A 12,924-nucleotide genomic window follows, 5' to 3' on the forward strand; every position below is an offset into this window, starting at 1 on the left:
GATTGATTCTTCCACAATCAATGTTTCAGTATTGTATACTCTGTAGCCTTTTGAGCGTTCAGAATATCCAAGAGAAAACATTTTTGAGCTTTGGAATCAAACTTACCAAGACGATCTTTAGTGTTCAGAATAAAACATACACATCCAAAAGGATGGAAATATGAAATGTTGGGCCTTTTATTCTTCCACAATTCATAGGGAGTCTTATTTAGAATAGGTCTGATAGAGATTCTATTCTGAATATAGCATGCAGTGTTTATTGCTTCTGCCCAGAAATGCTTAGCCATATTGGTTTCATTGATCATGGTTCTGGCCATTTCTTGCAGAGTCCTATTCTTTCGTTCTACAACCCCATTTTGCTGTGGAGTTCTAGGACAAGAGAAATCATGGGCAATACCATTTTCTTTGAAGAACTCTTCAAAGGATCTGTTCTCAAATTCACCACCATGATCACTTCTGACCTTTATGATTTTACACTCTTTTTCAGATTGAATCTGAATGCAGAAATCAAAGAACACTGAATGAGTCTCATCCTTGTGTTTCAAGAATTTTACCCACGTCCAGCGACTATAATCATCTACGATGACTAATCCATATTTCTTTCCTCTGACAGATGCTGTTTTGACTGGTCCAAACAGATCAATGTGCAAGAGTTCTAATGGCCTTGAGGTAGAAACAACATTCTTAGACTTGAATGCAGGTTTGGAGAACTTGCCCTTCTGACATGCTTCACAAAGAGCATCTGATTTGAATTTCAGATTAGGGAGTCCTCTGACAAGATTCAGTTTGTTAATCTGAGATATCTTTCTCAAACTAGCATGACCTAATCTCCTGTGCCAGACCCACTGCTCTTCAGAAACAGACATAAGACAAGTCACCTTCTGACTCATAAGATCTTGCAGATCTGTCTTATAAATGTTGTTCTTCCTCTTGCCTGTAAATAGGATTGAGCCATCCTTCTGATTTACAGCCTTGCAAGACTTTTGATTGAAGATTATATCATAACCATTGTCACTTAATTGACTGATAGATAAGAGGTTATGAGTTAATCCTTCTACAAGAAGTACATTAGAAATGGAAGGAGAGTTACCAGACTTTATAGTTCCAGAGCCAATTATCTTGCCCTTCTGATCTCCTCCAAACTTGACTTCTCCTCCAGACTTAAGCACCAGGTCTTGGAACATAGACCTTCTTCCTGTCATGTGTCGTGAGCATCCAGAGTCCAGGTACCACGACATGTTGTGCTTTGTCCTTCTTGCAGCCATGGATATCTGCAATAGGAATAATCTTATCCTTAGGTACCCACATTTTCTTGGGTCCTTTCTTGTTAGATTTTCTCAAGTTCTGATTGAACTTGGGTTTGACATTATAAGCAATAGGAGGAACAGCATGATAATTTTTAATATGAGTTTCATGATATTTCCTAGGTTGTGTCACATGCTTCTTGGTGTGTGTTATGTGAAAACTTTGTGCATGTGAAGTGTGCCTAATATCATGAGAGTGGCCATACTTGAACTGATCATACAATGGCTTGTATGTGAGTTTCATTTCATCAACAGGTTCAAGTTTGTATGGGGTTTCACCCTCATAACCAATGCCAACTCTTTTGTTTCCAGATACGGCATATATCATAGAAGCTAGCTGACTTCTGCCAATACTTCTAGATAAGAACTTCCTGAAACTTAAATCATATTCTTTCAGAATATGGTTTATACTAGGAGTGGATTTTTCTGAATTAGAAGGAGATCCAACATCATTGGATAATTTTAAAAGTTTATCTTTCAATTCAGAATTTTCCAATTCAAGCCTCTTTGTTTCAAATTCAAATAGCTTTTTCAGCTTTTTGTATTTAATACAAATCTGAGACTTGGATTCCAGAAGTTCAGTTAATCCGGAAACTAACTCATCTCTAGTAAGTTCAGAAAATACCTCTTCAGAATCTGATTCTGATGTAGATTCTGATCCGTCATCTTCTGTCGCCATCAGCGCACAGTTGGCCTGCTCATCTTCTGAATCATCTTCTGACTCATCCCAGGTTGCCATAAGACCTTTCTTCTTATGAAACTTCTTTTTGGGATTTTCCTTCTGAAGATTTGGACATTCATTTCTGAAGTGTCCTGGCTCATTGCATTCATAGCACATGACCTTCTTCTTGTCAGATCTTCTTTCATCAGAAGATTCTCCATGTTCAAATCTCTTTGAACTTCTGAAGCCTCTGAACTTCCTTTGCTTGCTCTTCCAGAGTTGATTTACCCTTCTGGAAATCATGGACAGTTCATCTTCTTCTTCAGATTCTGATTCTTCAGGATCTTCTTCTCTAGCCTGAAAAGCGTTAGTGCATTTCTTGATATTTGATTTTAATGCAATAGAATTACCTTTCTTTTGAGGCTCATTTGCGTCCAGCTCTATTTCATGACTTCTCAAGGCACTGATAAGCTCTTCCAGAGAAACTTCATTCAGATTCTTCGCAATCTTGAATGCAGTCACCATCGGACCCCATCTTCTGGGTAAGCTTCTGATGATCTTCTTCACATGATCAGCCTTGGTGTATCCTTTGTCAAGAACTCTCAATCCAGCAGTCAGAGTTTGAAATCTCGAAAACATCTTTTCAATGTCTTCATCATCCTCCATCTTGAAGGCTTCATACTTCTGGATTAAGGCAAGAGCTTTTGTCTCCTTGACTTGAGCATTTCCTTCATGAGTCATTTTCAAGGACTCATATATATCATAGGCTGTTTCCCTGTTTGATATTTTCTCATACTCAACATGAGAAATAGCATTCAGCAAAACAGTTCTGCATTTATGATGATTCCTGAAATGCTTCTTTTGATCATCATTCATTTCTTGCCTTGTCAGCTTTACGCCACTGGCATTTACTGGATGTTTGTAACCATCCATCAGAAGATCCCATAGATCACCATCTAGACCAAGAAAGTAACTTTCCAGTTTATCTTTCCAGTATTCAAAGTTTTCACCCTCAAATACCGGCGGTCTTGTATAACCATTGTTACTGTTGTATTGCTCAGCAGAGCCAGATGTAGATGCAGGTGGATTTGTCGGAGTTTCACCAGCCATCTTTTAAATGAAGCGTTTTTCTCTTCCTGAATCTTTTCTAAACACGGTTAAGTGCTTGCACCTTAGAACCGGCGCTCTGATGCCAATTGAAGGATAGAAAAACACTTAGAAAGGGGGGGATTGAATAAGTGTGACTTTAAATCTTGGACAATAAAAATAAAATGCACAATTATTTTTATCCTGGTTCGCTGTTAACGAAGCTACTCCAGTCCACCCCCGCAGAGATGATTTACCTCAACCTGAGGATTTAATCCACTAATCGCACGGATTACAATGGTTTTCCACTTAGTCCACGACTAAGTCTTCTAGAGTATTCTGATCACAACTTGATCACTCCAGGAACAACTGCTTAGACAACTTCTAAGACTTTTCTAGAGTCTACTGATCAACCTGATCACTCTAGTTACAAACTGCTCAGCCAACTGCTAAGACTTCCTAGAGTATACTGATCACACGATCACTCTAGTTCCTTACAACTTAATGTAATCTATTCAAGAGTTTACAAATGCTTCTTAAAAGCTATAATCACAAACTGTGATATTTCTCTTATCGTTTAAGCTTAATCTCACTAAGATATTACAACAGCAATGTAGTGAGTTGATGAAGATTCTGAGCTTTGATTGAATAGCGTTTCAGCAAGTTTATTTTCGTTCAGAGTTGTTAAGAATTGGTAACCTTGCTTCTCATCAGAACTTCATATTTATAGGCGTTGAGAAGATGACCGTTGAGTGCATTTAATGCTTTGCGTGTTCCGTACAGCATTGCATTTAATGTTATACGCTTTTGTCAACTACCTCGAGCCTTGTTCACGCTGTGTCTACTGACGTTGCCTTTAGTAGCTTTAACGTTCCTTTTGTCAGTCAGCGTAGTCTGCCACCTGTACTTCCTTCTGATCTGATGTTTGTGAATACGACATTTGAATATCATCAGAGTCAAAACAGCTTGGTGCATAGCATCTTCTGATCTTCTGATCTTGAAGTGCTTCTGTTGCGTGATACCATCTTCTGATCTTCAGTGCTTCTGATCTCATGTTCTTCTGATGCCATGTTCTGATTCTGCTTCGACCATCTTCTGATGTCTTGCCAGACCATGTTCTGATGTTGCATGCTGAACCATTTGAGACACAACTTCTGAGCGCTGAATTATGCGTACTCTTTATATATATTTCCTGAAAGGGAAATTGCATTGGATTAGAGTACCATATTATCTTAAGCAAAATTCATATTATTGTTATCATCAAAACTAAGATAATTGATAAGAACAAATCTTGTTCTAACAGAGATTCGCCTTGCGAGGACATTATGAGATATGTACTATGGGTGACATGTCCCTAGTACTTAGTATGATGCCCCTGACTGATCGGGAGGTAGCTTTGGACCCATTTGAGTGCATGCCCCTGATTGTTGATGCTTCTGAGAGATTCTCTGAATCTTGGCTTGATTGCCCTAGATTGACTGGTCAATGCATGTCATGCCCCTTGTATTCATTGAATTCTAATCATCTGAGTCAGTTATAAGAGATGTTGTTACCAAGATGGTTTCGTCTGTCGGGATGACTTTTAGTCATTAGTCATACCCGATGCAGATTCTTTATGATGCTAACACTTGAAATTATGTAGCAGAATATGTTTAATATTGAATTCATGAGATGCAATGCATATGTTTGTCTTGAGTTTTTGAAAAACATTAAAACAGGAGATGTAAAAGCGTGATGTTTATAAAAACATGATGTTTGTAAAAATAGGATATCAACTCAGCATTTATGGCAAATCTTAAGGAGTCAGGATACCCTTTTGGTGACAGTATGCTTTCGAACTAACCATGCTTCAGTTAGGACTTTCAAGGGTTGTAACGTGGCTTGGTTCACGGTTTAAGAAACAAAGGATAACGCCTCAAAATTTATTTGTACCCATCCCAATCTTCGTGATGTTCTTCGATCCTATGCTCAGTTAATTATGTGTTTAAGCCTTTAGCCAAGCTTGAAGTTGTAACATTGATGTCTGATGATGGTTAAAGTATCAAAGGTTTAATTTGGACAGGCACTCATCCTTTGTTGTAATACTTTCTTTTTATCGAGGATTTGTAGTGACCTCTTTTGAAATGTTTTCTTTTGTCGAGGATTTGTAGTGACCTCTTTTTGACTTTGTTGTCCCTAACTTTTGCCTGAACTGTTTATTTTGAGATTACAGTCAGCGGGATATTTTAATAAGTCTCCTTCATAGGTTTTGACATAACAGTTTTTTTCTTTCTGGTGGATATTGACTGCCTGGCTTAATGGTTGCGGGGACCCATCAATATTTGTGTAAACAACAGCAAATATAATTGAGTTAACTGAGTAACTACCCTGCATCAGGTTATGATTAAAGGGTTTCAATTTGCACGTGAAAGAAAACTCCTACACCTTAGGCTCAAATGGGTTGACGAGAGATTAACATCCTTACATCTCCACTGTTTAGGAATTGAAACAATGCTTGTACATCGTCAGCATATTCTGTTCAAAAGCACATTGTATGAAGTTGCGATATTGTTTTCGTCATCCTCCCTCAAAAGACTTACAGCTTAGCAGGAGTTGAACATCACAACATAAATAAAAAGTAAAGACATGATTTAAATGAATGAAAGCGAAGTAATTTATTCAAGACAAACATATGCAATGCACTAATGATGATTATTGAAACAGATAATGTCTATCATAAGTCGAATGTTTAAACAAACAGACAAGAAAATTTGCAAATAAAAATAAGTCTAATGATAAAAAGTTCATCCTTCTAGACATTAATCAGTCTTGTCGTGATTAGGCATGGGAGTAGTGATCAATGCAGGAGTCTTGGGATGATTGAATTCAATTTCGCCAGCATCGATCATGTCTTGGGTCTTATTCTTTAATAGCCAGCAATCATTAGTGTCATGTCCAATGATGTCTGAGTGATAAGCACATCTCGCATTAGGATTATACAAATGAGACAAAGTGTTAGGATTCCGAGGAGGGTCCTTCAAGGTAATTAGCCCTTTCTTCAGCACCTGTTGTAACGCTTCAACCAAAGTCATGTTGATCTTTGTGAATTGTCTTTTAGGCGAGCTATGTTTACGTTGTTGTGATGCTGGTGTGGAGATCAGAACTCCCTCAACCTGTTGGTTGCATTTATCTCGACCTTTCTGGTTATGCACAGCATTATCCATGTAAGGCTTCTCAAGTGAGTTGAAGTCAATGATCTTGGCATCAATGAGGTCTTGAATCTTGTGCTTCAATTGCTAACACTCCTCTGTATCATGACCAGGACTATTCGAATGATAAGCACATCTCGCATGGTACTTATACCCAGGAGTGGGATTGGGAGGAAATGAATTGGAGGCAATAGAGTTATCAAGTTCTGATTTAGCAGTTGTTGTAGAACTTGAGACAGCGGTATGTGTAACGGAGTAAATGATCGCTTAGGCTTGGATTTCCGATTATCTTTACTACCTTGATGCTTATGTTGATCCTTCTTTTTCTCGATCAGAAGTGCCTTCAATTCTTCTTGCCCCTTGGCCAAGTTAAGGATCATCTCTTGGAACTGGTTATTCTGAGCCTGAAGATTTTTGACTGATTTCTCGAGATCCATTTCTTTACTGAAATAAACAGCGGAAAGATGAGAGACCTATTATAAGAAACCTGTTATGCGATGTTATGAATGCAGATGCAATGTTTTCAAGGATCTTTAAGGAATATAGTTAGCATATTTAGAGAATGATTTGGTCGCATCTTCGTTCGAAGAAATCTGATTCTGGGATGTTCTTCTTTGGGAATCAAGCTCACCATATCCAGTGGGTCATAGCCTCTGATTCGGGATACCTTTGAATTTGAAAGTATATGGCTAGAGGAAAATAAATCCTCTTTCCCCTTGATAGGTATTGTGTCTTTGAATTGGAAGGTATGTGGCTAGAGGAAAATAAATCCTCTTGCCCCTTGGTAGGAATTCAGTCCTTGATAAGAGCACATGAAATTGTGCGCCCTAAATCCCTAAGATCCTTGAAAGGGTTAGTCAATCATGCTATGTTATGATGCCATGATGACATGATGTTATGTGAATGAAGTGCATCAGGAAAAGCGTAGGATAGTAGGGACAAATGAGTCCTACAACAAAACCTGCAAGGAAATCAAAGGGTTAGCAGCACTCACAAGCAAGTCACACAAGTGTCCTTAGGTTTAAAGGATTGTATGGAGTCTGACCAGGTAACTACCCTTCCCCAAAGGTACTTCTATGGATAAAGAGATTTTAACAACAAGGTTCTGCCAGTTACTCAGAATTGTCAGCCCCTCTAAAGCACCCTCGGACATGATGCATTCTCATCATGCAATGATACTTTAAGAAAGAACCTATCTGAGTTGTAGTATCGGGTAGCGACTAGGCCCTCAACATTTGTCAAGAGTAGTCCCCCCACTAAGTTCTTAAAGGCCAATATGGGTTAAAGGTAACTAAAGGTCCTTGAGCTTCGGCGCACCCACAGGCACATACATAGACCTCCTTCATTTGAGAAAGGTATGCATATAACTATGGAGTCCTAACTCGAGCGTGAACTTCATATTGACTCATCTCCAACATATGTGAAAGAGGTCGCCATGACTACTCCTATCTCAAGTGTACTTGAATCCGGGTATAGGATTCGTCCTTCATTTATTTCCCGAAACAACCCTGAAAAATAAAGCAAGCAAAGTAAACAATAGAAAACGTGATCCTAAACTTTTAAGGTAACCCCTCTTTTATTCGAAGTATCCCCAGCAGAGTCGCCAGTTCTGTAATACGGTGGGAGAATTGACTTTTTTGAAATGTCCCGATAAGCAAGAGTCCCCACCGACTTTTATTTTATCCAAATTAAAGAAAGGCTAAAAGAACAGAAAAAAACCTTTAAAAGAAATTTTGAGTTCGGGGGGTAATTTATACAAAGGGAAGGTGTAAGGCACCATTTGCATCCATGGTTTTCCATGGGCTCTTAATTGCTTAGATCACTTTGAAATGTTAGAAAATGTATGCAGTGAATAAAGATAAAGATTTGAAATAAGGACTTTAGCTTGTAAATAAGCGTAGCCTTTTTGAAGGTTTTTGATAAAGAGTAAGAAAAAGATTTAAACCAGAGCAAGCAATTAAGAGATAATTACCCCTATTAAAAAGGTTCTTTTAGCCTTTCAGGGCTATCCATACCATAAGAAGGGTAGGAAGTCCTTGTATTTGGAGGTTGAAGGGTCGTCGAAGTTATCGTTCGCTATAAGATTGTCCCTGCCATAAAGAGGGCAGGTAGTCTAAGGGAAGAATAAAAATAGTCATTATTAGGCAACCAAAGAGGACACCTCAGCAATCGAAAGGGACTATCACATCATATCATAGGAAACCTCGAGGGACGAGATCATATAATCGAAGGCAACATCGTAGGGACTTATTATCTTAGTGATGAGAATGAACTAAGGGCAACATTTGTTGAGGCATCCTCGGAATTCGAGGGACTTGACTATTTTGTAAAAATCAACAAGGCAATAGGCAACAAGAGGGGTTACCATAAAAGGTGTGCGGGTGCATAATCACGTGATTCAATTCAAATAATTATCTTATAATTAATTATTCTAAATTCGGTTCGAAGTTTTCACGCCCTAAATTATTAACCACGCAATTATAATGTAAAGCATAACAGTTTAAGTGCCTTCAAGGTCAAACAATACAAACCAGGAGCAGTTACAAAATATATCAGCCATGGAGAAGGGGGAGCAATAATATAACCCAAATAAAACAATAGGTTAAACACAAGTAATAATATCGGAAGAATGAGTTTAGGGTTACCGAAGGTTCGAGATTTAATCGGTTGGTTAACCCTGAAAATCAATGAAGGAAAAATACGAGTGTGAGTGTATTACAAATTCATTGGCGATTGAAACAAATCCTACTTTAATCAAAAAGGAAAAATAAAAATAAAAATGATATTTAAACAAAAAGAATTAAAAAAACTTAGCTTTTCGATCTGGTATGGCGCGTGGTTGAAGGATCGTGGCTAACCCTGAAAGTTTGCACAAAGAAGGGAAATTTTAGTGCATGAGTGACCTAATGACAAACCTTACAACCCTGATTAGGGCACAAGTTAACCATGGTTAATATAATAAAAAACCTAAGTTAATTAATTATTGGTTTTCAACCTAATTAATTAAATCGACAAAAGTATGTTTTCGATTAAATATAAAAAATTATAAAAACATTTATATAATTACAAAAATAATTTAGAATAAATAGTTAAAAAACCAAAAAACAAAAGAAAACAAATAAATAACTATAAAAAAATTATGCAATAGGAAATAAAAAAATTGCAAAATACTTAGCTCCGATCATATGTGATACGCTCCTGAGGGTGTATGGTGGACTGGCGTTTAGGTTCCCTCGAATCTGGCCCAGGTGAGATCGTGTGGTTATTGACTGAGGATGCATGGTATGGAAGTATGCACCACACACGCAGGAGCTACAATCAAATAGCAAGTTTAATTGGTAAAAAAAATAATTTTGCGAGTGAGGGTCGAACCCACGTTCTCCGTTTCGCCTTCTCACGTCTGTTCCATCTGCGCAGCAATCATTATTTGATAATATAACGCATTAATGTTAATATATATAAAAACGAATGAAAGAAATTCAAACCGAACCACTCTCGCGCCCAGCTTCTTCATCTTTCTCGTTGGGCAGGGTTCTCATCTACGTTTTAACCACATTTTAGCTACGAACCTCACTGTGGCTAATTCCTGCAAATTAAAAATCACAGAATACACAACATAAATTTGTTACAAGATCATGTATCAATTAGATGTGATCCCCTGAACGTGAATATGCCCTTAGTTTCGTCCAATTTCAACTGTTTCGCAAAGCCCCAACTTGAAAGCTACGAACCCTAGCCATGGTGAAATCATTAAACCGCAACAAATATCAAATTAAACCATCTAGAAAGTTTGATAACAACGTTCTAAACACCAACACACAATCAAAACACAACTATAATGCCGAAATCACAATAATCGAATGCGAAAAAGTATGCAAACCGTGACGCCTAACAGTGTCGATTCAAGGATCCATGGCCACCGGTGATGACTTGGTTGGCTTTAGAGAGCATCCATGTACCTTGTTTGATGCTTGGAACAATTTGAATCGGCCTGGAATTCAGTATGCAAGGTGGTTTCCCTTCACGATTTTTTCTTATTTGAATAGGATTCTGCACCAATCTTTTTTTTCTGCATATGGAATCACTATATACTTATAGGAGATTAGTTTAGGTCAACAATTTTGAACAAAATCTTGGTAAATCAAAGTTTAGAATTCTTGGAAAATTTGATTTGTAAAAGCTTCCAAAATGTGGCCAATCTTGATCCAATCTCCTCTCAATCTTTCGAAAACCATTTGTCATGAAATTTGCACTCAATATTGGATATTTGGATGATTATATTTGATTAGAATCAAAGCACATCAAATTTCCTTTATATTTTCTTTTTAATTACTTGATTAAATTAATTTTAATGAATAAAAATTCACTTAAAAATCAAATAATCACAAATAAATCGTGGAAATAAGATTGTATCTTCTATATAACTTGTATAGATAGATTGGATCATAAAATATTGGGCCTCTTTGCAAAGAAATCCATTTTGGAGCCTTTTCCTTCACATTTTTTCCTTTGAAATTGCCCAACTTGGACAAGGCATATTACCCTCAATATTTCATATATAGAGGAGTTCTAGGACTTTTTGAAAACCTCAAGATGTCCTCTACAAGCCACTTTGGAAGCTCTTTTCCATTTGGGGATTTTATCTTGATGATATTGGCTTTGACAAAAAACTGCTTTTGGGTGACTTTCAAAAAGGACATAAACTTTTGATCCATATCTCTCAAATAAAGCATTTTTGGACTTGGTTGTGAGAGACAAAATTGTAGAGAATTCAATTTCCTTAAAAATAAGCTTTGGATGGGAAATTTCTGATATTCCATGTGAAAGTTATGGCTGGTCAAAGTTTAGTTGACTTCCTCCTATAAAACCCTAATTTAGAAACTATAGGTTTTGTTGATTTCTGGTCTTTTCTTGATGAATCATGATCAATCCTTGATAAAATGATGAATGATACTACAAAATAAGGATGTTGACAAAAAATCAGGAGTTTTGACTGTACTTTGACCACAGTTGACTTTTAGGTCAAACTAGTCGACTATTGACTTTCTGAGCAATTGAGCGGTCAATCCTTGGAATTGAAACCTGAATTTTGTCATGGAGATAGTTTAAAACAACATAATCCATGTGAAATGCATTGGATCCTTTGATTCATTAGTTTTCTTCAGAGAAATCAAAACCCTAATTCCTTGAGCCATTGTTTATGAGGGGTGACTTTGAGCATTGAGTCTTGGTATGAGCTTGGGAAGTAAAATGAGATGGGCAAATATTGGGGTATGACAATGAAAAAACCAATATTCCCAAGTAGAACTATGCCCCAGGTGGAGTGCTTTGACTGACAGGGTTGCTGCAGAAAATTTCCAAAAGCTGTAGTTGGAACGAGGAAGAGCCCAATGGGAAAGGAGGGACCCTAGGAAAACGTCTCAAAACCAACCAAGAATGTGCCTCCAGCTGCTTCCCCTAAAGGGACTTGGATCAAGCCTCAAATGTCGAGGGAAAAATTTGAGTTTGTCGAAGCTGAGAAGGACAGGAAGTGAAAAGCTCCAATGAGTTATCATTTGGAGATTCATTCTGAAAGAAAGAGCCGCATATCTGAGAACTACTTGGGCAAAAATCCCATGAGTCGAACCTAGTGGAGGCGTTTTCAAAGAAGGAAGCAGGTTAAAAGGTAAGTTGCTGCTCCTAGACAGACTGCAAATGATCAGGTCTATAAAAAGAAGCAATATAATGTGAAGATCGATTCAGCTGTCAAGCAACAAATCAAGGAATTTGTTGGTAAACCTGAAACCAAGGATCCAGACGAAGCAACAGACGACTTTTCTTCTGACTCAGGAGAAAGCCTCGACATCCTTGTCAATATGGTTTCGATCTTGCCCTAAGAGTTTAATGTCCCGATTGAAGCTGAGGATTTGGACGAAACTGCTGCTGTTGAAATGGCCTTACATAGGCCTACATGTTACTTTGTGATGAACAATGGGTCCATAGAGAACCAGGATGCGTTTTTCGAACCCCCAAATATGGCAATGAGAGTCCATTTGAAACCTTTACAGATAAGAGCTAAAGTAGATGAGGTAGCTATGAACAGAGTGCTGGTCGATTGTGGTGCAACAGTAAACATTATACCACATCACACACTGAAGAAAATTGGAATGTTCGACACTGATATCAGGTTTCATAATGTGGTCCATTCAGACTACGAAGGAAACACCAAAAACATAATGGGTGTCATTCAATTGAATATCACTGTCGGTTCAGTGACTCGACCTACCATCTTCATGGTCATCAAAGGAAAGCCTAGTTACAACCTGAAGGTTGGAAGGGAATTGTTACATGGTGTAGGAGTTGTACCTTCATCCATGCACCAACGATTAATTATCTGGAGGGAAGATGGTATTGTCGAGAATATTGAGCCCGACCAAAGCTATTTCATGGCTGATGTTTACAATATTGGTCAAAAGCAGCTCGACATGATGCTGGCCAACATAGCCCCTTGCCAGCCAGCTGAAGATGTCTACCCAAACCTCAGTGAAGCATTTGTCTCTTTAAAATTACATGAGACCCATGGCTTTATCTGGGATGTGGAGCCTTTAGAAGATCCATACATGTCGTACCCTGCGCCATCAGGCTGGGGAAACACAAGTGATGATGTCTGAGCTAGAAGCTCTAAAAAGGATTTCAGCATATATTG

Source organism: Vicia villosa, linkage group LG2, assembly GCF_029867415.1.
Source record: "Vicia villosa cultivar HV-30 ecotype Madison, WI linkage group LG2, Vvil1.0, whole genome shotgun sequence".
Lineage (NCBI taxonomy): Eukaryota > Viridiplantae > Streptophyta > Magnoliopsida > Fabales > Fabaceae > Vicia > Vicia villosa.